The 24,330-nt window shown below is 43.3% G+C and overlaps 1 long non-coding RNA gene across 1 annotated transcript in view; it reads right to left on the minus strand.

Annotated features, from left to right (window-relative positions):
• Positions 1 to 7,014: 7,014 nt before the first annotated feature.
• The window catches only part of LOC115068106, a 202,369-nt gene continuing 185,053 nt past the window's right edge, over positions 7,015 to 24,330 (minus strand). The window contains exon 3 of the long non-coding RNA XR_003847482.1: positions 7,015 to 7,050. This is a non-coding gene — a long non-coding RNA (uncharacterized LOC115068106). The remainder of the gene's footprint in view (positions 7,051 to 24,330) is intronic.

Here is a 24,330-nt window from a genome sequence, read left to right on the forward strand (position 1 = left end):
ATACCTTTCAGATTTTTTTTCTGGTATTTTCTTGTATATTATAGGCTGCATCTTTCCTGTTTATTGTTTTCTTTGCAGTGCAGATTTTCACTTTGTTGTATTTGCATTTGTTGATTTTTCTTTTTTTCTCAGCTTTCGTGGCATTGTTAAAAATTTTTCATACCCTTTCTCCAGCCCCTTGAAGAGGGGCTTTTTAAAGTGTGTGTGTGTATGTGTGTGTGTATGTGTGTGTATGCGTGTGTGTGCGTGTGCATATGTGTGTAAATATTTTTTGATATTTTATATGTATGAGTGTTTTGCCTGCATGTAGGTAAGTGCACTACATGTGTGCAATGCCCGCGGAGGACAGAAGAGGCTGTGGGATCCCCTGGGACTGGAGTTTCAGACAGTTGTTGGCTGCCATGTGGGTGAGGTAGAGGGAGTCAGACTGGCCTACATAGTGAGTTCCAGGTCAGCTGGGGCTACAGAGAGACCCTGTTTCAAAAAGACCGAAAAAAAAAAACAAAAAAAACCAAAAAACAAAAAAACCCCACTTTTTAACGTCCACATGCAAAGCAAAGGTTTCATCATAGCATTTTCACACCCTGTTCTTCTACACCCTCCTCCGTCCTCCCTAGGCTCCTGCCTCCTCTTGCCACTGTCCTTCCTCCCCTGACGATCACATCACCTGTATCCCATTGTTCTCTCTTCCCTCCTTCCCTTAAGAGCTTGTCGTCCCTCGTGTTTCCATTCTAGTTTCACGGCCCATACAGAGATGGTTCTGAAAACCAGGAGACGGCTGCATTTACCAACAGTTCAAGCACAGATTGGCACGCATCCCCTCTGGGGACTCCACCACTGAGAAGCCAAGGACATTAAAGTCCCCTTCAAAGGAGATGGTAAAAGAATGGGTGATGCGGTCAGAGGGGACTTACAGGAAAATATCTCAAGCTGTACGCTGAGTGCTTCATGAACCTGGGAGCAATGGACAGAGTCAAACAGTGCTGAAAGGTGGGGAAGATGGACATGATTTTGAGTAACCAATCTTTGGCAGTTACTCAGAAATACTTGAGTATGTTTTGAAGAATATAGAACTGGTCAGCCTTCCAGATGGATTCTCTACCTATTAAAAAGGACTTGGAATTATGGGGTGGGGGGGCATTTGTGCTGTGTTCACATAGCAGCATTGAGCTGCACTGAACAAATGATAATGTGGATGTTCAAAGGTCTGCCTGGGTTTGATGCTCAAAATGAATGTGCTGCTTTGTTTAAAATTCCCAAGAAAGAACACCTGGGTTGGGGGAAAGGAGAGGGGAGGAGATGAGATATGACAGAGAGATGGAGGGAGAAAATGTATCCATATAAGACTTCATCAGGGAAAGTTACGAAATAGAAAAGTTTGTTCTCTTTTTCTCCTCTATCCAATTATTTTCCTTCTTTCTAGAGAATTCTCTGCACAGGCATTACTTGCTAATAACGGCCACCTTTCTTCAGTATTAGTAATTGTAGGGTCACCAAAGTAATTATGTGGACTCCTGAGCTGTATTCATAATTTTAGGCAGCATGATGAAAATTGCACATTAATTTTCAATAAGGTTATACAACTAGTTTTGGTATCTGATATCAAGTCATAACATAATAAATGAGATTTTGCTGGTAAAAAGTCTTTTCAAACCGTGGAGTCCTTGAGAAGAGGTTAGGGACTAATTAATAACAATGACAGGGCAGAGATGTAGTGTTTCCCCTTCTCTGCTGGATGGAAACTTGTTGGACGGGACACCGGTGCCCTTGAAGTCAGCTGCGATGGTTGCTTTCACTGTCAACTTGACACAACGTAGAATCGCCTAGGAAGATTCTCAGCGAGGGACTGTCTATGTTGGGCTGGCCTGTGGGCATGTCTGTGGGTGACTGTTTTAATTAAGTTAATTGACGTGGGAAGATCCAGTCCACTGTGGGCAGCACCATTCCTTAGGATGGGGGTTCTATACTATATAAAAGTGGAAAAATAGAGCAGAGCACAAGCAAGGGAGCACATACGCATTCATCTCTCTCTGCTCTTGACTGTGGGTTAGAATGACTAGCTGTTAGTTCTTGCCTTGACTTCCTGACAATGATAAACTGTCCATGGAACTGTAGGCTGAAATAAGCCCTTCCTTTCTAAAGGTGCTTTTTATTGGGGTATTTTATCACAGCAACAGAAACCAGAACACTGGGTAAGGTCACATGTTTTGTTTGGAACAAAGAAATGCGAATTGACAGGTGGCCGTTTCTAGGACGTGGACTTCAAGAGCTCATGGGATGTTTGTCACCTTCTCTTCCCACATCTGAGTCTTGGATTCATTTCAAAGGATGGAGACTTCATGAACTGTACCCCCAAGGCAGGACTCTGTAGGACAGAGACTTCTGTGACCAGAAATAGTCACAAATGGTGCCCTGATTAGTTTTAGTTGTTAACTTGACACAGCCTAGAGTCTTCTGAAAGGAAAGGCTTGATTGAGGACTTGTCTAGACCATTTGGGCCTGTGAGCATATCTGTGGGGGACTGTCATGATTGATAACTGTTATAGGAGGGCCCAGCCCATTATGGGTAACACCATCCCTAGGCAGGTAGTACTGGGCTTTGTAGAAGGCTAGCTGAACATGAGCTTGAGTGAGTCAGCAAGCAGCATCCTCCGTGGCTCATGCTGTACTTCCCTGGCTGGGAGCAAGTTCCCCGGTCAGAGGTAAAGCTGTATGCAATAGCAAGCAGTCCTCCCTGCAGGTTCCTGCCTTGAGTTCCAGCCCTGACTTCCCTCAGTGATGGGCTGTGACCTGGAAGTGGATGATGACCTAACCCTTTTCCTCCCTTAAGTTGCTTTTTGTAAATTTTATTATTTTTATTTTATGTGTATGAGTGTATTGTCTACATCTGTGTAAGTGTACCTGTGTCATGTAATGCCCATGGAGGTCCATGGAACTGGAGTTATGGACTGTTGGTAGCTGCCACATGTGTGCTGGGAATCGAACCTGGGTCCTCTGTGGTAACAAAGATTGCTAAAGTCACAGTGTCTTCAGACAATAAATTCCCATATCATTGAGCCATCTCTCCAGCCTCACTTAAGTTGCTTTTTGTCAAAGTGTTTCATCACAACAACAGAAAGAAACTAGAACAGACAGCAGGATATGAGAATTTATTGTCTGAAGACACTCCTTATTACTACAGCACTCATAGTCCATCCTAAGTGATACTGAAGTAGGAATCTTGTGTGAGGTGTGTGTGTGTGTGTGTGTGTGTGTGTGTGTGTGTGTGTGATGCATGTGCATGTGGAGGTCAGAGATCAATATCAACTGTCTTCCTCAACTGCTCTCTGCCTTATGACCTTATGTTTTGGGATAGAGTCTCTCACTGAACCCAGAGGTCATTGATTCAGGTAGACTCGTTGGCCAGTGAGCTCCAGGGATCCACCTGTCTCTACCCCCCTCAGGGATGGGTTGCAGATGCATGCCACCATGCCTAGCTTGGACTTGGGTGCTGGGGATCTGAACTCGGGTCCTCATGCTTGTGCAGCAGGAACTTTTCTTACCGAACCCCAGGCCCTGAACTAGGAATGTCGAATGAGGTGCTGGCTCACAAAGTACTGTGCAGGAAGGAGACTGAGATCAGGGGCTGGGGGGGTGGTGGTCCATGTTGTGGAGTGGGGAATGCCTGGCAGACTGTCACCTGTGGTCACTGGCAATCAGGTCACTTCCCCAATGAACATAATACGTAGGCTAGAACACAGGGTACAATTGAGGCATGCAGGCTGTGGTGGCTATATGTGGCAAGGTTTTCCAAGTATAAAATCAACTTAGGAAAGAGTCGGACAGGTTGAAAATAGGGAAGAAATGTGTGGGAGGGAAGTCTACAGATTCAAGCTGTAAGATGTTTAGAAGCAGCAGCCACTGGGCTCGGCTTCCAACACCAACAGAATCAATAAAATCTTAGAGCAATAAAAATCAAAACCCAGTCTGTGGATTGGCAAGGGTCGAATGAAGGTGTGGTATGGTCATGATCTCCATCGTTAACCTCTGAATGGATTAAGGTGTCTCAACTAAAGGCCCAGCGAAGCTGTGGTAGATTGGCAAGGGTCGAATGAAAGTGTGATATGGTCATGATCTCCATCGTTAAGAACCTCTGAATGGATTAAGGTGTCTCAACTAAAGGCCCAGCGAAGCTGTGGTCCTCAACTGTGCTGGATATCTTGGGAGAAAATAAAAAAGGGTAAAAGCGGTGTGATTCTCCCCCTTCGTGTCAAGTTAAAAAGAGGGAATGCAGTCAGGAGAAGGAGAGACTCTGAAAGGGGAAATAAACAACCAAAAACCATCTGCCAGGACTCAAGGAAGATGAGAGCGTCTAGTCTTTATGTCACATGACCTTTGGAGTCCCCAAAATTGAGAAAGATGCTCACCCCTCAAAGAAGGCTGACTCCTCACCTCAGACACAGGGAAGGGAAATATTAGTGACATCTTTTTGAGAGGACACAACTAGCTCCACAAAGGACAGTGGGCAGGGGAGGTCCTCCCGGAGAACGGAGCTGGGTGTCTCAGGGAGAATCCTCTGTGTCTAGGGAGGGAAAATCATGTTTGCCTCATCCCTGTGCTTTCTTTGTGTGCTGGATGTGGCAAATCAGCTCTTCCCTCCTTAGCTCTGGATCCAGACCTGATGCACAGACCACCCTGGTGTCAACTGAAGTTCCTGACTTTGAGCTTGATGTCCTGCCTGAATGGAAATTTCTTAAGAAGAGGGGCAGTTGTGTCTGTAAGAAGGAAAGTGAGGGACTGGGGAGGTAGCTCATTTAGTGATGTGCTTGCCTTGCAATCATGAGGGCCTGAGTTCAATTCCCGGAACCTACAAAAATAAAAAATAAAAAATCTGGGCATGGTGATGTGTGCTCCAGAGCTGGGGAGATGGAGATGGGCATTCCTGGGCTCTCTGGCCGGCCAGGCTAGCTGAATTGATGAGAAACTCTATCAAAAAATGAAGGGGGGTGGCTGGAGAGATGACTCAGTGGTTAAGAGTACTGGCTGCTCTTGCAAAGGAGCCAGGTTTGATTCCCAGTACCCACATGGTGGCTAACAATGGCCAATAAACTCCAGTTTCAGGAGATCCAACATCCTTTTCTGACCTCCACGGGCATTACATGATATGGGTGCACTTACACACATGCAGGCAATACACTCATACACATACCATAAAAAATAATAAAGAAAATACTAAAAAAAGTTTAAAATAAACACACACAAGCATAAACAAACAAAAATATACACAATAATAAAAAACCATTTATGATGTAGAGAACTGAATCCTAGTTTTCTCCTAAATAGTTATCATATTAAACTGACCCCTGATGACTTATTGTTATATCCATAGATTAATGCATCTCACAACTGTCACCAGAGATGTTTCTTTATTCATTACATGTGAGGATCATTGATTCCATGGCCCAGCCTAGTCCAATCTGTCTGCTATGTGACCTTTCCTTAAGACAAAATGCTAGGAACATATGACTTCACATGTCACCTCCCTAGGATACTTGCAATTGAGAGGCTGTACCTAGAGGGGTCAAAAGGGGTTACCTGTGGCTCCAGACGACCACGTGAGGCTATCGGTGGAAGAAAAAGGAAGCCAGAAGCTAACGCCCAAATTCGGTCCTCAAGTGTGTGTGAGACTCTGTTCAAAGACCTTGTCATTTTCTATGGGCAGATGGAACTGGTTAGAGAAGGCTGTGCCCTTGCACTGTGTTTTCAAACAGCCTCTAACAAGTGTCATGTGTCAAGTGTCAGAAGAGGGCATCAGATGCCCTGGAACTGGAGTTACAGATGGTTGTTAGCCACCATATGGGCGCTGGGAATCGAACCTGGGTCCTCTGCAAGATCTCTCCAGGTCCATGCCTACCTAGTCTTTTTAACTTGGGTTCTGGATATTCGAACTCAGGTCCTTATGCTTGCAAAGCAAGCACTTTACTGCCTGAACTAGCTCCCCAGGCCCTAGGTCTGCAACTTCTGTGGGTTGAATTCTGGCACTAGATGCTCATTATTAAGAGGAAGTCTGCTCTCTTTAATGAGTTGTAATCATTGAATCCGGACTATATGATTAATCTTAGAAAAATATAGTCCTGCCACCTGCCGTTTGAAATTCCTGGCAAGTTCTAAGCAAAACTCTCTGGGGATCAATGGTAATAGGAAATGAATGATGCTTTTATAGTACACAATGGACATTTTCTGATCAAATGCATGCAAATCAAGTTGGCTGTGCAGCTGCCCGGGGCTGCCTTAGAGAGCCAGGGACAAAATGATAAAGGCCAAGTTCTGTGACTGTCTTGCACTTCCTTGGTAATCAAATCCAGGTTTAGGCTTCCAAATGCTGCACATAAAAGACCTTCTAGGCTACACTGGAAGCAAGAACTGCAGCAAGTTATAGTATCTTATAACCCGAAGACTCTTGTTTGAATAAGGAGACTGGGCAAGTCACCTGAGCCCAGACAAAATCTTCCTCTCTTTTTTACTTTCTTGCTCATTCATTCTTAATATAAAAAGTATGTTCTGGGGCTGGAGAGATGGCTCAGTGGTTAAGAGCTCTGACTGCTCTTGCAGAGGACCTGGGTTCGATTCCCAGCACCCACATGGTGGCTGTGAACCATTCTTAACTCCAGCTCCAGGTGATCCAAAGCCCTCTTCTGACCTCCGCAGCATTGCACAACACGGGCGCACTCACATACATGGAGGCAATATACTCATACACATAAAATAAAATAAAAAAATTTTAAAAAAGGTATGTTCTAAGCTGGTTTTGATTTTATTTTGAGGTGTGTGTGTGTGTGTGTGTGTGTATGCGTGTGTGTGAGTGTGTGTGTGTGCCATGGTGCATGTGCTTGTGAAGGATAGAGGATAACCTCAGGTGTCAGTCCTTCCTTACCTTCCATTTTGTTTTGAAACAAGGTCTCTGCTTCATTGCTTTGTAGACCAGGATAGCAGGCTTGCGAGTTTGTGGACATTCTCTTGCCTCTGCCTTCCATTGCTTGGCAGGGGCATGCTGGGATTATTGCTTCCAGCCTGTTAAAATTTTAAATTAATTAATTATTATTGTGTGAGCATGTTGTGTTTATGTGTGGGCACCCATGCCTAGTCTTGGATGTAGAAGTCAGAGAGCAACTTTATGGAGTCTGTCTCTCCTCCTACCTTTACATGGGTTCCGTACCAAGTGTTTTACCCACTGAGTCATCTCTCCAACCTTTAAGTGGATGGTTTTAAAAGACAAATACTCAGCATTTCATTTAATTGTTTGCCTTGCACCTCCATCAGTAAAGTTCTCCTCACCTTGACAAACCAAAATGTGCTGATCAGCCCAAGTACGTGTCTCAGGAGTTTGGTGCTGTTTGTCTCTCAGGGTTACCAAGCAAAGCTACTGTTCATTTGTCACGGCGTAATACGTCATGTTAATTTTGGAGTTAATAATCTTGAAAAAGAAGTCTCTTCAAACTAGACCAGCAGTAAAAAAAAAAAAAAAAAAAAAAAAAAAAAGCCACAGAGACTGCTCCTGCTAATTAAAAAAATGCATATTTTAAATAATAAAGTGATAGGAAAGACTTTAGATGTCTCATCATTATTTTGAAAGCCTTGGAAACTGAGGTCTACAGGACTGAGAGACTCAGCCCTGAGTTTAAAGCATTCTGTTTTGATAGGAACAGGACTTTGTAGTTGAAAGCTTTGGGATTCAAAGCAGGTTGTATCAGAGGCTAATGGGAAGCTTGCTGACTGTTGATTTTATTATTATTTTCCTCCTAACAAAAAACTCACCATATTTAAATGCAAATGACTGAAGATGGGTACAGGCAACTAGGAAGCTTTAGTCAGGACAGATTTCTGTTTTTCAGCATGGAAAGGTTTCATGACTGAAGTCCCCTTTTTGGTTTTTGATTTGGTGAATGGAGCTTGCTGGAGCCCTCAGAGCAATTCCTACGACCATTAGCAAACAGAGCTAAAATTAATGTGAGGGAAGGCATAGTATGCAGTCAGGAGGCAGGCACAGGAGGATCTCTGTGAGTTCAAGGCTAGCCTGGTCTATTCAGAGAGCTCCAGGCCAGCCAGGGCTACATAGTGAGACCCTGTCTTAAAACAAATAAGCAAAAAAGATTAACGTTAGTAAAGAAAATAAGGCCCCAATGTGGCCGCAGTGGTGATTCTCAGATCTGTATATCTGTAAGAACCCTTGAGAGCCTAAACAAAATCCATGATGTGAACTAAAGTTCCTGGAAATAAAAAGGTCACACCCTTTTAAACATTCTACAAGGCTGATTGATGACTGAGAGCTGCAATATTATAGGTTGGGAGCCAAATTTATTTAGGGCTATCTTTGGCCCCTAAATAACCATATATTGCCCACCGCTGTGTGTGACCTAACATCCTTGGTGAGTAAATCCTTTTTGAAATGTACAAATAGACCTTTAGCTTCCACCAATAGGAAAACCAAGAATGCCATCAGATAGCATCTAAGGCCTAGAACAGAGTTTTCCCCACTTTGCTATAACACACTCTCTGTTAGCTTTTGCTGTGGGTCTGTAGAAAGAAGCCAACACAAGATGATCCTTCAGAAGAACTTTACTATGAGATACAGATGTATGTCATCAGCAGCCACAATGAGGTCCTGAAGTGGAAGGGTGTTAGGAGAGTGAGGGCTCTGTATTATAAACAGGGCAGCAGGATTTTGAAGGGAGAGAGAGTGGTCAGATGTCAGAGAGTTAGATGGTCTGTGATCTAATATCTTTCTGATATTTACACCAATATATGTTTTAAAGGGTCTCCCTGTAGCCCCAGCTGGCCTGGAATTTGCTATGTCAACCATGCTGGCCTCGATCTCACAGAGATCCACCTGCCTCTGCCTCCTGAGTACTGGGATTAAAGGTGTGCATCACCATGCCATGCATAATACCAATACATTTCTTAAAATGCCTTGATTTATAACTCTGTTTGGTAATTATTAAAAGCTTCATGAAGCTGTTACCATGTTGGACTATGGTATAGGGTAAACAAAATCTATATTCCTGGGTTATGGTCACTCAGATTTGGCTCCAGAATAAATTATCTCCTATTCCCTTGAAAATGAGAACACGTGTGGGGTTGGTTTTTTGTTTTGTTTTTGTGTTTTTTTTTTTTTTGTATTGACAATTTTTTGTTTAGTTTTTGTTTTTTTGAGACTGGATCTCCCTGTAACCCAGCTGGCCTGGAACTCACTATGTAGACCAGGCTAACCATGATCTCACAAAATTCTACCTGTCTCTGCCTCTGCAGTACTGAGATTGAAGGTATGAGCTACCATGCCTGACTCAATGATTATCAATGATTATTTTAAGATTTGTTTTTACTTATGTGTATGCATGTGTAGGTACACACATGTGTGCAGGTTTCCATGGAGGCCAGAAGAGGGTGTCAGGTCCCTTGAAGTTGGAGTTAGAGGTGATTGTGAGCCACTTGACATGGGTGCTGGGAATTAAACTCCAGTCTTCAGTGCTCTTATCCACTAAGCCATCTCTCTAGACCTTGCATTGATAATTATGATCCATCAGAAATAATTATTCAAACATTTTGAGCTTGAACTTGAGAGACATCTCCTTTATCCTGCCTCAATTTGGAAACCACTGCTGGGAAGCTTCTTTCTATGGGAATCACATCTGCCCTCCGCTTTTCTCAGTCTACCAGATTCAGATACAGTAGGGGGTTACAGAACAGGTATTGGGCATGAATGCTGGTCTAGTCCTTGCTATACTGTAGACTATGTTTCCTTATGTTTTAATACAACCTTAATAAAACTCATTAAAAATCTAATAAGATTGCTTATAAAATGCTTAGTACTACAACTAGTAAATAATAAACTAGAACTGATAAAGTACTAGCTAGTACTAATAAAGTACTAGAACTAGTAAACGATAAACATTTGATAATTGAGCATTACTATTATTTTTAAAAGCATTCAATCATTCTTACTTTATGTATATGAGTGTATTACCTGTATATGTTCAAGTTCACCCATATTGTGCAATGTCTGTGGAGGTCAGAAGAGGGAACTGACCCCTGGAACTGGAATTATGGTTGGTTGTTATCTGCCATGTGGGTGCTGGGAACAGAACCTGGGTCCTCTGTAATAGCAGCCATTGTTCGTAACTGCTGAGCCATCTCTCCAGGCTGAGTATTATTATTTTTTATGACCTTAATAACAACAATGATAATAAGTGGCCACATTTGTGTATATAAACTACACTTGAAATACACTATTCATGGGTTGGGATAAAATAATCAAATTGGACTGTGCTGAAAAACTGCATTCTATGAAAGACTTTTGTTTATAGTCCTGATGGAAAAACAGAAAACTGAGCCACCCTTCTGCTTTTAAGGACTAGAACATTGGACATGATATAGAAAACAACAGTTTTGAGATGTTGCACAGCAGACGGATTGGCTCTGTGATCCTTGAGAAAAGAAACAAACACAGGTGCATATGAACACTCTGACTTTCTGCCCAGCAGCGAGCTACAGGCTGCAGAGGAACAGACAGAACTGAAGGACAGATTCTGGGACTCACTAGAGATGGGAATCTGAGTCCAGGTAGCTGGGGACTGAGTTCTGGGGAGGATGGAGCTGCATTGTTTTTATTTTTGAGACAGAGTCTCAAGTAGCCTAGGCTGGCCTCAGACTCTCTATGTAGCCAAGGATGACCTTGAACTTCTAGCCTCTTGCCTTCATATCCTATGTGCTGGGATTATAGGCATGCGCCACCTTACCTGGTTTATGCGATGCTGGGGATGGAACTCAGGACTTTGCACATGGAGGGCAAGCCCTCTGCCAACTGAGCCACATCCCCAGCCCTTTCGGAGATCGGAGTTTTATAGGAAAATTACTCCACAATTTTGCACCAGCCCACCCTAGAGTTTGCTGAAAACAGAGATGTTTGTGTAACATGCAGCCCCATGAGGCAACAAAGGCCACTGTGAGCAGTGTGCTGAGTGACTTTCAGGGTCCCTATGGTTTGGAGATGCTTGATTCCAAGCAGAGTGACCACTGGAATTCTCTAATCTCTGGGCATTTGGGGAAGACTCTAGAGAGGCCATACCTAGGGTTCTGTAGGAAAGGCTACTCCAGAGTCATTGTAACAAGACTTAAAAACAAACCTGGAAGGATGAAAATAGCTGCTATGCTAAGAACGCCCCCCCCGGCCCCGCCTACTCTCTGGAGTATAGAGTCCAGCGTTCTCCACGTGTGCAATGCCTAACGGCTAATGAAAAATTACTAGACAAGGCAGAAAGAAGGGCTCAGTGGGTGAAGATATCTGCTGCCAAGGCTGACGGCCTGAGTCTGACCCCGAGAAACCACGTGATGGAAGGAGAGCGCTGACTCCTGCAATTTGTCCTCTGGCTTCTACATACATGATGTAGCAGACACATATGTATGGACTCACATGCATACTCACACACAACATAGTAAATAAATGTAAAAAGCAATCGGGCTAAGAAGTGGAAATCATGACCCATAACCTGAGGAAAATAAATGATCAGTCAGAACAGGGTCAGAAATAATAGAGATGTTGGAATTAACAGAGGAAGAACTTTAAATTTTTATCCTGAGGAGGCTGGGCATGGTGGGACATATCTTTAGTCCCAGCACTTGGGAGGCAGGGGCAGGAGGATCTTTGTGAGTTTGAGGTAAGCCTGGTCTACATAGGGAGTTCCAAGCTAGGCAGGCTACATAGTGAGCTCATTCCTCTAAGTAAATAAATAAACAAACAGTTTATTTTAAGGGATAGGGCTGTAGCTCAGTGGTAGAGTACTTGCTTAGCATGCTTGGGGTCCTAGGTTCAATCACCAGTACCAAAAAAAGGAACTATTTTCAAATATTTAAAGAAAAATGTGAATGTGATGAGGAAAGAAAGAAAGGATATACAAAGAGCTGATGGAATTGCAACACCTGGAAGAGAAAGCTCATCGACTGTGAATAAATGCTGAAAAACAACCAAATTAAAGTTTGCAGAGTTAAAGATATAGCTATAGAATTGATCTAACACAGCACAAGTAGAAATGCAGAAGCTCTTTGCAGGAAAATAGCTAATAGTCTAACATATGCCACAGAAGTTTAAAGATTTATTTTAAAATATGTGTGTGCATGTGTGTTTGTGCATGTGAGTGCAGTGCCCTCAGAGGCCAGAAGAGGGCGTAGGATCCCCTGGAGCTGGAGCTACAGCTGAGCTGCCTGACATGGGTGCTGGAGCTGAATCCGTAAGAGCAGTCCACCCGTTCAACCACTGAGCCACCTCTCCAGCCCCAAATGTCATAGAAATTTTAAAAGAGTTAGAGCCAAAATTGTTTCAAATTTGGTGAAAACTATTAACAGCAGTCCAGGGGCCTCAGCAAATGGCAAATAGAATAAACTCAGAAGAAGTTAAAAATACCCAGGGGCTGGAGAGATGGCTCAGTGGTTAAGAGCACTGACTGCTCTTGAAGAGGACCCGGGTTGGATTCCCAGCACCCACCTGGCAGCTACAAACCATCCTTAACTCCAGTTCCAGGGGAATCCAAAGCCCTCTTCTGACCTCTGTGGCATTGCACTACATGGGTGCACTCGCATATATGCAGGCAATACACTTAATAAATAATTTCTTTTGTCTTTTTGAAGCAGGGTCTCCCTGTAGCCCCAGCTGTCCTGGAACACACTATGTAGACCAGGCTGGCCTTGAACTCACAGAGATCCGCCTGCCTCTGCCTCCCAAGTGCTGGGACTACAGGCGTGTGCCACCACGCTCATCGAATAAAATATTTTTTAAAAAAATACCCCAATAATCCAGGCCTATGTGAGATCATGTAGGGTTGTAATCTCAGCTACTCAGGAGGATGAGGCTGTAGGACTGAAAGTTCAATGCCAACATGGACAATTTAATGAGATCCTGTTTCAAAAAAAGAAGTTAAGCCAGGTGTAGTGGTGCATGCCTTTAATCCTAGCACTCGGGAGTCAGAGGCAGTCAGATTTCTATGAGATTGAGGCCTGCCTGGTGAGTTCCAGGCCAGTTGAGGCTATATGAAGACCCTGTCTCATAACAGCAAAAGAAGAAGAAAAAGGAGGAGGAGGAGGAGGAGGAGGGGAAGGATAAGTAAAAAGAGTGCTGGAGACGTAACTCAGTGGTAGAGTACTTGTCCACTATGTGCAAGGTCCTGGGTTCAATTCCCAGAAGCACAAACAAAACATATCAATGCCCCCCAAAGGAACAAAGAACAAACAAGGCAAATGCAAACAGCAAGACACACAGATGATAACAGCGTGACATGTAAGGGCCCCAAATAGTGCCATTAAATGGCAGAGACTCATCAGATGGATTAGAAAAACAAATCAAACAAGCAAGAGCCAATGAGAAACCTACTTGAAATATAGAGACATGATAGATGAAAAGTTAAATGCAGGAAAGGATGTACAATGTGAGCAATGATTGTAAGACAGCAGCAGCTATGTTAACATCAATAAAATAGACTTTTAATTGAGGAACAGCAACATGCGCAAAGAGAAGCCCAACGCAATGGAACAGGGATCAATCCATCAAGGACACAGAAGAGTCCTCAAAGACAGAGCTCCAGAATCCACCTGAGCGTGGCTAGAGAGAGGGCTCGGTGGTTGAGAGTGTGCAGTGCCCTTGTAGAGGACCCAAATTCAGTCCCAGCACCCACATCAACTGGCTCACAGCCACCTGTAGCTCCGGTTCCAGGGGATCGGATGTCTCTGGCCTCTGCAGCCCCCCACACTCATATGTGTATATGCCACACATACACAAACACCCAATTAAAAGTAATAAAACCAAATCTTTAAGAAAATTCCCTGATAATTGCTAATTAAACAGCATACTTATAAATAATCCACTGGTCAAAGAACAAATCACAGGGGAAATTAGAAAATATTTAGAACTAAATAAAAATGAAAAACAACAGGTAAAGCTTAAGATTTATATCTTTAAGTGCTGTACAAAGAAAATAAGGCTTCAAATCAATGACCTGAGTGTTCCCTTAGGGATCTAGATAAACAAGAGAAAATTAAAACCAAAACACCTAAAGAAAAATCCTAGACATAACAGCAGATATCAATGAACCAGAAAATGGATAGGTGATGTGGTTAATGTAATTGAACCAAACTTTAATACAATCAACAAAGTTCACACACTACTGGCAAGATTCATTGGGAGATAAAGAGAGGAAGCAAAAATAATGAGAGGCATTAGTAGAGCTCCCACAGGCATTGCACGGGTACTAAGGAAATTCAGTCAACAACTTCTTGACAGGAAACTGAATAACTGAATGCCAGGAGAGACACACTGAGCAAAGCAGATATATAATATAAAGGAGCCTTGCCGAGAATGGTGACACAAGCTCATAACCTCAACATTCTAGAGGTGGAGGCAGGAGGAGTGTGATTCAAGGGCGGCCCAGGCTACACAATGAAACTCTATCTACCAAACAAGACTCTCTTCCGCTCCCCTCCCCTCCCCTCTGCTCCCCTCCCCTCCCTTTTCCTTTCCTTTACTTCTCCCCTTCCCTGTGCTCCTGGGTCTCATGTAGCCCAGGATGTCCTAGACTTCACTATGTCGTCAAGGATGACCTTGAACTTCTGATCCCTCTGCCTCTACTTCAGAGTGCTGGAACTACAGGCATGTAATATCACACACTTATACAGTGCTGGGTTGGAACCCAGGGTTTCATGAATATCAGGCAAGCACTCTGCTAGCTAAGCAAGATTCCAGCACCGTGAAAGAACTCTTAGAACTAAAAGAAAAAGGAAAAATAGTGAAATATACACTTCACCAGAGAAGACACACAGAAATCCTGAAAGCACATGCAATGTTGCGCAGTACCATTAACATATCAAAGAAACTGAAATGGAAACCGAGACACAAGTATCCACTCAGATAACAGAAATTTGTAGACATAAGGTTTAATAAGATTATAAATCGACTACAAAATCAGTTCATTCCTGGGGGAAACAGCGTTAACTACTTTGGGTAGACGTTGGACAGCTTCTATAATGATCAATCACATTTGCCTTTAAAAGACACAGAAATTCTTTTGTGTGTCACACCCTCCTGTGTAGAAACACGTCCACACAAAGACATGAATGCTCATAGAAACATAAATCATGTCAGTCAAAAAGTGGGGTGAAAGCCCCAGTTGTCTATCATCTGATGAACAGGTAAACAAAACGTGGTATATCCATTCAATTGTGTCTGTTCAACAGTGAGAAGGGAATGGAGCGTTGGTGCAGGCTATGACATTCCTGAACCCTGAAACCATCATGCTTAATGAAGGGAGTCAGATGCAAAAGGCCCTCTACTGCATTATTTTATTTATATGAAACAGAAAGAAGGTTGTGATTCCTAAGGCCTCTGGGAAGGGAGGATGAGAAGTGACTGAAAATGAGTATCAGATTTATTTGAGGGTGATAGAATATTCTAGAATCAGTACTGATTATGATGGCACAGCTTTGTGAATATGTAGTTGTCTTTTGGTTTCCATGGGGTGGCTGACTCTGGGTGAATGACTCCATGAATATTGAAGGATGCCCAAACTCTTATGTAAAAATGGCATAGTACTTGTATGTAATAAGTAACCTGCACACATCCTCTTGGACACACAAACTCATCTCCAGGGGCATCTAATGCACAACATGAGGCAAATCCATGTCAATGTGGTTCCACTGCACCACTGAGGTGATGCCACATTAAAAAGTCTATGTGTATGTGTGCTCTGTTCTAACATAATTGTCCTCCAAAGATTCTCAGTCTGCAGCTGGTTGAGCCTAAGAATGCAGAACCCCAACTGTGCTCTTTTATATACTCTAAAAGAGGGCATTTGGGGCTGGGAGATGGGTGATTTGGTACAGCACCCATCACACAAGCATGAAATCCTGAGTTCTGATCCCCACACTCACATAAAAGTCAGATATGGGAGCATGCATCTGTAATTCCAGGGCTGGCGGGGGAAGAGGCAGGTAGATCCCTGGCCAGTCTAGCCAACTGGTGAGCTCCAGGTTCAGTGGGAACGTTGTCTCAAAAAATAATTCAGAGAGTGAATTATTTTTCACAGAGAGGAAGATACCCAATATCTGCTTCTGGCCTCTGCATGCACCATCACACACATGTGCACATACCCACACAAATACATCCATACACCAGACACATACACATACCAAAAAGAGTGAATGTTATTGATTGTGAATTACATATTAACAACAGGTTAGCTTAAAGAGCAATAATAGGAATAGAATTGTGATTATATCTTCACGGGAATTTGCAGACAGATGAGGGGGGAGAAGCTAGCTGGCAGGATGAGAAAGAGAAACCTGCCAATGGAGTTTTGGGAGGGACCTATCGTTGCCAGAGACATAGATGCTCAAGTGTGTCCTGCCTAGACCTAAGTGCCTCCGGAATCCCATGGGACCAGGGCCTGGGGAGAGGGAACAAACATGCTAGATGGTGAAGCCATGAGGATAAGCAAGGCCCAGTCAAGAACATCGGAGCAATGTATGTGCATATTTCCATGTACTTTAAAAAAAATGATGTGGAAAAATGCATCGTGCAATTTATTTTGGACATGTGATCAAATCTATGTAGAAATTTCAGATGAGTCTAGAAAACACAGGTGACTAAAGTCAACAGCACAGGTTCCCATGGAAAAGAATCCCAAGAGCTTGTTGCCTCTCTCTAAAGGCACACGACTTCCTCTTGGCCCAATTCCAGAGAGACACAGACCTCTGTGTGTGGCCTGTGCATAGCCAACTGAAGACAGTTACGCATACAGAGGTGGAAAGAGCAGCCCAAGGGAGTTAAAGTGTGGTATCCAAGGCCACGTGTTCATAACTCTGTCGTATCCTAGAACAAACGCTGGGAGTTCCCGCTTCCCGGCGAACTACTTACCCGTAATTTGTCACTGATTAGAACTAAGCAATTATTCACTGCAATCTGCCTTTATTTGCCTCATTTTCCACTTGAAGAAACTAAGCCATCATTTTTTTCCAGGCATATGATTCTCGGCCCTTTTGGAATGTATGTTCTATTTATTATTTATTTCACTTCATAATATCTCTCCATCCCAAGTGCTTGATTCTGTGTGTCTTTGAACACACAGTAGATTTGGAAGAATTGCTTAAATTTGTCAACACACCTGATTAAAGGGATGATGTCATGGGTGATGACGGTTTAGACTAGGAAGCCCTCTTAGCAGTTTAAGAGATGGGACTCAAAAGAAGATCAAACCACCTAACCTTGCCCACAGGGAATCCTTGGTCCAGACAAAAATGTAGTAACTCTCTCAGGGTTTTCTAGTGATTTTAGGACAGTGAATCACAATAAGCAAGTGTTCTTTCAACTAGTTCAGTTTCTCAAAAGGGCTTAAAATAATATAAGAATCATATCATCATAAATAGAAAAAGCTAAGCATGTTAATACAAAGAATTAGTTTTCTTGTGTGCATGTGTATCTAAATGTGTGCATGTTGGTGGGGGTGTAAGCATGTGTGTGTGTGTTTGTGCTATGCACATGTGGAGGACAAAGGACAACCTCGTATCATTCTTCAGGCACCATCATCTTCTTTTTGAGCCAGGGTCTCTTACTGGACAGGAACTCACCAAGCAGGCTAGGCTGGCCAGGCCTGAGAGCCCCAATGATCTTCCCCTTCCTTTGTCCCCAGTGTTTGGATTACAAGAACGTGACACCACACCTAGATTTTTTATTTTAATGTAGGTTCTGGGAATTGAACTCAGATCCTTGTGCTTTCAAGGCAGGCATTTTACCAACTGGGTCCAGTCCAGTAGAAATAGATGCAGATTACAGAAAATAAAATTTAAAATGAAGTCCAACCCATTTATGGATAAGGAAGGTAAAGGGAAAATTCAGAGGGCAGTTTCCAAGAGCAAAGTCAGACATTTGGTCCCCAGCTGGTTCAGGTGTTGGTGGCTTATGGAACCTTTAGGAGGTGGGACCAAGCTGGAGGAAGTAGGTGGCTTGGGGGTTGGGTCTTAAGGTTTATGTCTGGCTCTGCTTTCTGCCAAGGCCAGATTTGAGTAAGCTTCCACCACCACAGTCATAAGCCACTCCTGTCACCAGGCCTTCTCCACCACGAGGGACTGTGTCCCCTTAAACTGTGAGCTCAAAGGAATCTTTCCTCCCTTAAGCTGCTTCTTGTCAGGCATCTGACAACAGCAACAAGAAAGGTAATTACTACAAGTACTTACCATCTGATTTAATTTATATAAAATTCAAAATCAGGCAAAGCTAATGCATGTGGTTATATGTCAGGAAAGAAACTCTCCTTAGGTTGGTGAGATGTAGGGACTGCGAGGTAAAGATCACAGCTGCTGGAAGCTGATAAATTTCCACCTGTTGATTACATTGGTTCATTGTCAGTGCTTGCTTGATGAAAGCTCACATGCCACATAATTTTAACATGAATAATTTTCTGTGCATCTTGTATTGGTTACTTATGCTGCCTAACAAATGACCCCAAATGTAGTGGCTTGAAACATGTATTTTCTGAGAGTTCTTATGAGTCAGAAAATGTAGGCATGGCTACCCTGAATCCTCTGCCCTAGAGTCTCTCAATAAGGAGTGAGCCAGAGCTGCAGTCTAATCTCAAAGCCTGACTGAGAAGGGATCCACTGGCAGGTACTGTCAGACAGCTGTGGGTAGAACTTGATTTCTCCCAGGCTGGGGACTAAGGGCATCTGAGGCTTTCTGACTGTTGGCTACAAACCATCTTACATCTTTGTGAAGTCGAGGCTCCCAGTGCAGCTACTTGCTTCTCCATCTCGTGGTTTGTTATTCTATCGTAGTACTAAACTCACTAGGCCTACTTCAAATTAAAGAGAGAGGATACACAAGGTATGAACGCCAGGCAGGGTGGAATTGTTGGGCGCTGTTTAGGAGACTACAAGTCATATTATTACACTTTAATAAAAAGTTGATTAAACACCAAGGATAAAAGTGCTTACTGTGCAAGCATGATGATCAGAGTTCATTCCCCAGAACCTGTGCAAAAAGCCAGATGTGGAGATGCACATTTGTAATCTCAGCACTCCTGTGGCAAAATGAGAGGCAGAGATAAGAGAACGGAAGGCACAGATAAGCTAGCCTGGGCTATATAGAAAGAAGAGAGATGCTGCCTCAGAAACAAGGTGAAGGTGAGAATCGGCTCCTGAAAGTTGTCCTCTGTCCTACACATGCATACTCCAGTGCATGCTTGCCTACACTCACACACATGCACACATATGTGCACACACAAATAAGTAAATTTAAAAAATGTTAAGGTTTATTTAAAAATAACCATTGTAGGCTTGTACATCAGGCTGACTTGATTTTAAATCCTGCTTCTTTACCTACTAAGGTATGTTGGCTCAAGTCAGAAAACCTCAGTTTTCCCATTCATTAAATAAGACACTAATAGTACCTCTTTCTTAAATGGTGATCTCTCTTCAGCTAAGGAGGACCAGTGATATCTGCAAAGCTTGGTCCAGGGTCTACCACAGAGTAAACACTCAGTATTAAGTGTTATTATATCCATTTAAAAGCTATCCCTTAAGCAATTTTTATTGCAAGGAGAAAAAAAGTAGCTTCATGCCAGATATTTTAAGGAAACAGAGTTGGATGTTAAGCATCTGGACTATGATCACATAGTTGCACCTGTGTCTGCGGACTCTTGACCAGTTTCCCCCTTGCATCCTCTGCTTCCTCACTGCAGACTTTGAGGCATTCTTCTTCTTATTTCTGTTCCCTTGGGTTCTTTTACATACTTTCATCAGAACAACTGTGCTAACAACTCTTCTCCTGATACTTCTGGCCTGATAATGTCCAACTGACTTCCAAACGAGGTGAGCAATCTCTTCCCAACCTGTAGAGGACTTTAAATGTGGTTATAATGTTGAAGCACTTATTTTCCTGAAATTCCCTAGCATAACTCACTCCTCACCCTCATCCCCACCCCCACCCCTGCTTGAAGCATCAGAAACTCACTAGCCACGAGACCATGCCCTGTCTGGTCCAAACATCCAATGTCTGCATTGCTTTTCCTCCCTTCTAGGATGTCATTTATCTTTTCTCTTTAGATACATTCACCCATCCATCCACCAACCCTTCCATCCATCTACCTATCCACCCATCTACTCACCCACTTACCCATACATGCATCTATCCATCTGTCTGTCCATCCATCCATCCATCCACTCAACCATCAATTCATCTAAGTACCCACCTATCCAGTCACCCATCTATCCATCTCACCCATCCACCTATCACCTATCCATCAATCTACCTACCCATCCATCTACCCATTCACTAACCCATGCACCACACATCTATTCATCCATCAACCCATTCATCCATATATCCATATATCCGTATAGCCATCTGTTATAGTTGGTAATGAAAATTTCCCCCATCATGTTCATGTTTTGAAGGCTTGGTGTCCAGCTGGTGGATCCAGTCATTGAGAGGTGAACAGATCATGAAGGGTATGACAGAATTAATGGAGTCATCCACCGATGGAAATATAATTTGATGGCATTACTGGGAGATGAGGGAAACTGTCAGATGCAGGTCTATTTGAAGGAAGTAGGTCATGAGAATGTGTCCTAGGGGCCATACCTTGTTCTGGGCCCTTCTTGGTTTCTTTCTTTCTCTATTTCCTAGATGCCTGATGTAAGCAGTCTCTTCTCCCATGCTTCTGCCACTAAATCTTGACTTGTGTCCAAAGTAATGGAGTCTGTGCACTTTGGACTATGTTGTGGTTTGAATGAGAAACGTCCCCCACAAGCTCATGTATTTAAACACATGGTCCCCAGTTAGTGGTGCTATTTGGGAGGGTTCTGGAACCTTTTCAGAGGTGGAAGTCTTGCTGAAGGAAGTAAGTCCCTGGTTCTGCTTTCCTGATTCCCTCATCTCTCCTTCCTGTGTGTGTATACAGTACCAGCTTCCTGACTGCCAGGCTGGCCACCTCATGCTCCTGATGCCATACCTTCCCTGTCAGGATGGACTGTATCCCCTCTGGAACTGTAAGCCTAAACAAACCGTTTCTTAACTAAGTTGTTTTTTTCAGGGTGTTCTATGACAGTAACAGAAAAGTAACTAATATAGACAGAAACCTCTGAAGCTATGAGCCTAAATAAAAATTTCTTCCTTTAAATTGTTTCTCTCAGGTCATTTGTCACAGCAATGAAATGTCTGACTAACATATCATCTAGTCTCTCCTATTAACTATTTACCCATTCATGGATCCACCTACCCACCCATCCATCCATCCATCCATCCATCCCCCCCATCCATCCATCCATCCTCTATCCATCTAATCCCTCCACTTTTCTGAGAGCCTTTCACTGTACTAAGCACCATAACCACTAGACAAAAGAGTCAGATACAGCTTGTGCACACTACCATCAGCCACATCTCAGTTAAAATACATTATATTAAGCTCTATTAGTACAAAGCCCTGCTTATAAACTTCTTGTGTTTAAACAAATCTGATGTTTACAATGCCTTCTCAATTATTGCATCACACCAGTATAACTTCTCTAAAGTTTCACAGCCCTGTGAGTCCTGTTGTCTATCTAATGGCTTACTGTAGAAAATGACTTTCCACATGGCTATAGATAAAGGAATTTAAAAATCATTACTGGGAACTCATAAGATAAATCTTTATATACATTGTCTGACTGAATGATCCCACCAGGTCTACAAAAGGATTTTTACCATGTCTTTGTATAGCTGAGGAAATGAAGATGGGTAAGTCAAGTTCATTGTTTCATAGCTAAGACTCAAAGCCCAGCCTATTAACAAAGAAGTCCTTGCCTGCTCTTTACCAACTGTTTATCCACACCTCTTCCCCTGTGATCCACAAAAGAGGGCTGGACCTCCAGCTCTATCAAAGACAAGAACAGCAAGTATCTTTCACTTCTCTCCATGGTGACAAAGGACTTTAACACCCACTCTCTCAAATTCCTAGTGACAGAAATCACCCACCGAAGTTCCCTCGAGATGAAGCGACGTGTTTCTTCTCAAGCATTTTGAACACCCCTCATGACCAAACCAGAATAGCTCATCATGAGGGCTTCTTTTAGAGCATGGTTTCTGGAAATCTGTGGCCCACCATCGGGGTTATTTTGCAAAGCATCCTTTGGAAAGAATGGGAGTTGCCAGCCTTATACAGCAAACTCCCCTTCCTTGGGAATTCTCAAACGTGGCAGCCAGCAGATGTGCTCACAGAGCCTCTGAATGCAGGCACAGACGGAACACTCTGCATAGAAATTGCCAGTAAACTTCGCAACTGGGGGACATAAAGATCTTTTATTTGCAGAACTTGGAGATCGTAATTTGAATGTGTGAAATTGCCAATAGACTGGTAAATACTCAGGCCCACCAGCAGCCTTAAAAGGGAATTGAAACCGTTTTAAACTGCAGTAAGGTAGCAATGTGTGTGGGGGTGTACTTTCTGGAGAACCAATGCGGAGATTTATACTAGATGTGAAACACTCCTGTAGCCATTGAGTGTGAGAATGGGTCATTAGGAAGGTGGTGGATGCGTTCTAAGCATGGGGCCTGCTGGGAGTTTTCCAATCTGTTCAGAATCCTATGGTGGCCCCCTTCTTCCTACAGGAAGAAATCCATTTTCCTTGGTCTGGCATTTTCCGTCCTGACTTCAGTCATGTCTCTTGTACCTTTGCATTTTGTACCTCATTCTCTAGAAAGATCCTAGTGACTCCCCCTTCCCTGGCCATGGCCTCTGTGATCTGTCTCGGGCTTTATCTCTCCCTTCTGCCTGTCCCGTCCTTCTTTCCACATGACATATTCAAGTCCAAGTCTGATCTTTCAGGAATCACCCTTGGCTGCCGCCTCGTCCTCGTCATCCCCACCTCAGTCCAGTTCAATCTCTCTGGAAGTCCTGATGGCTCAGCCTCTAAATCGACCTCATCCCTTCCTCCTGTTCTGGCTGCTCCTGATATAGAACCATCCTCTTTCCTGAGGAACTCTTGACTGCTTTCTGTCTGGTTGTCCTGCTTCGGACTTGGCCCATATCACTGGCAGAATAATATTTTTTAGAGATGAAGTCAATGACATTCCTATTTCAATACCCTTCTATGAACTCTTCTTGCACTTGAAGCATAATCCATGTTCTCTCTGTGGCCACTAAGGCTCTTGAGTCTGGTCCTGGACATCATTTTGGCCTTTGATGTTGCCCTAGTCTTTTCTTGTTGCTACGATCAAACCAACTTAAGAAATGGAGGTCTTATTTTGGTTCACAGTTCCAGAGCACAGTCCATCATGGTGGGAAGACACGGTGGCAGGAGCGTGAGGCTGGTCGCACAGCTTCCACAGTCAGGAAGCAGAGAGAAGTGCATACAGGTGCTCAGCTCACTTTCTCCTTTTTATTTAGTCCCAGACCCCAGCCCAGGGAATGGTGCTGCCCACTTTTAGGGTGGGTATTTTCTGTTTAATTAGCCTACTCAAGATAATCCTTCACAGACATACCTGCCCAGAGGCTTGTCTCCTAGATTATTCTAGATTCCATCAAATTGATCTCTCTCTCCCTTCCTCCCTTCTTTTTCTCTCTCCTCATTTTCTCTGTGTATGAAACACCTTTACTACAATAACTTGAAGGCAGCTCCAAACCTCACAGATCTTATCTATCTACAAGCCCCACAGTGCCTGACCCAGTGTCTTCTACCCATCAGGCACACATCAAGGTTTGAAAAGTGACTGATAATTCTTGACTTTAAGTTGGAGTTTTGGACAAATGGATGGCATGTCATAAAAACTGAACCACCATGTTCACTGGCTCCCATTTTGTTTTATTTGGGGGATTACATCCCAATTTCTTTTGGTTTGGTCTTCAAATTCCTGAAACATTCAGACATTGGCCATCTGGAAAAAAACAAATACTAACTCAGAAAAACCTACAGGTGGCATTGCTCTGGGAGGAATGGAGAGGCTCAATTAGCAACAGGACTCCACACATTTTGACTGGGCCAAAAATATCAGGCAGCCAATTTTTCATTAATCCTTGTTCGATGCATTCAAGTCCTTGGAGGACAGCATGTGTCTGATGAAATAGCTTCCAGATCTAACACCAAGTTGTTTGTCTTTAGAACTGTGTCCCTGGAGGTGATCTGACAAACCAGGAAACCGTATCTTCACAGGCAGACAGGACAAAGCCAGAGAAACTGGTACCACCAGCCTTCCCACCCACTGCAACTCTAGCTAACCCTATGGAGTGCTTGTGAGGAACCAGGTTATTGTCTTTGCCTGCATTAGTTCATTAAGTTATCAGAAAA

The sequence above is a fragment of the Nannospalax galili genome, unplaced genomic scaffold (genome assembly GCF_000622305.1).
Source record: "Nannospalax galili isolate Female #2095 unplaced genomic scaffold, S.galili_v1.0 scaffold1028, whole genome shotgun sequence".
Lineage (NCBI taxonomy): Eukaryota > Metazoa > Chordata > Mammalia > Rodentia > Spalacidae > Nannospalax > Nannospalax galili.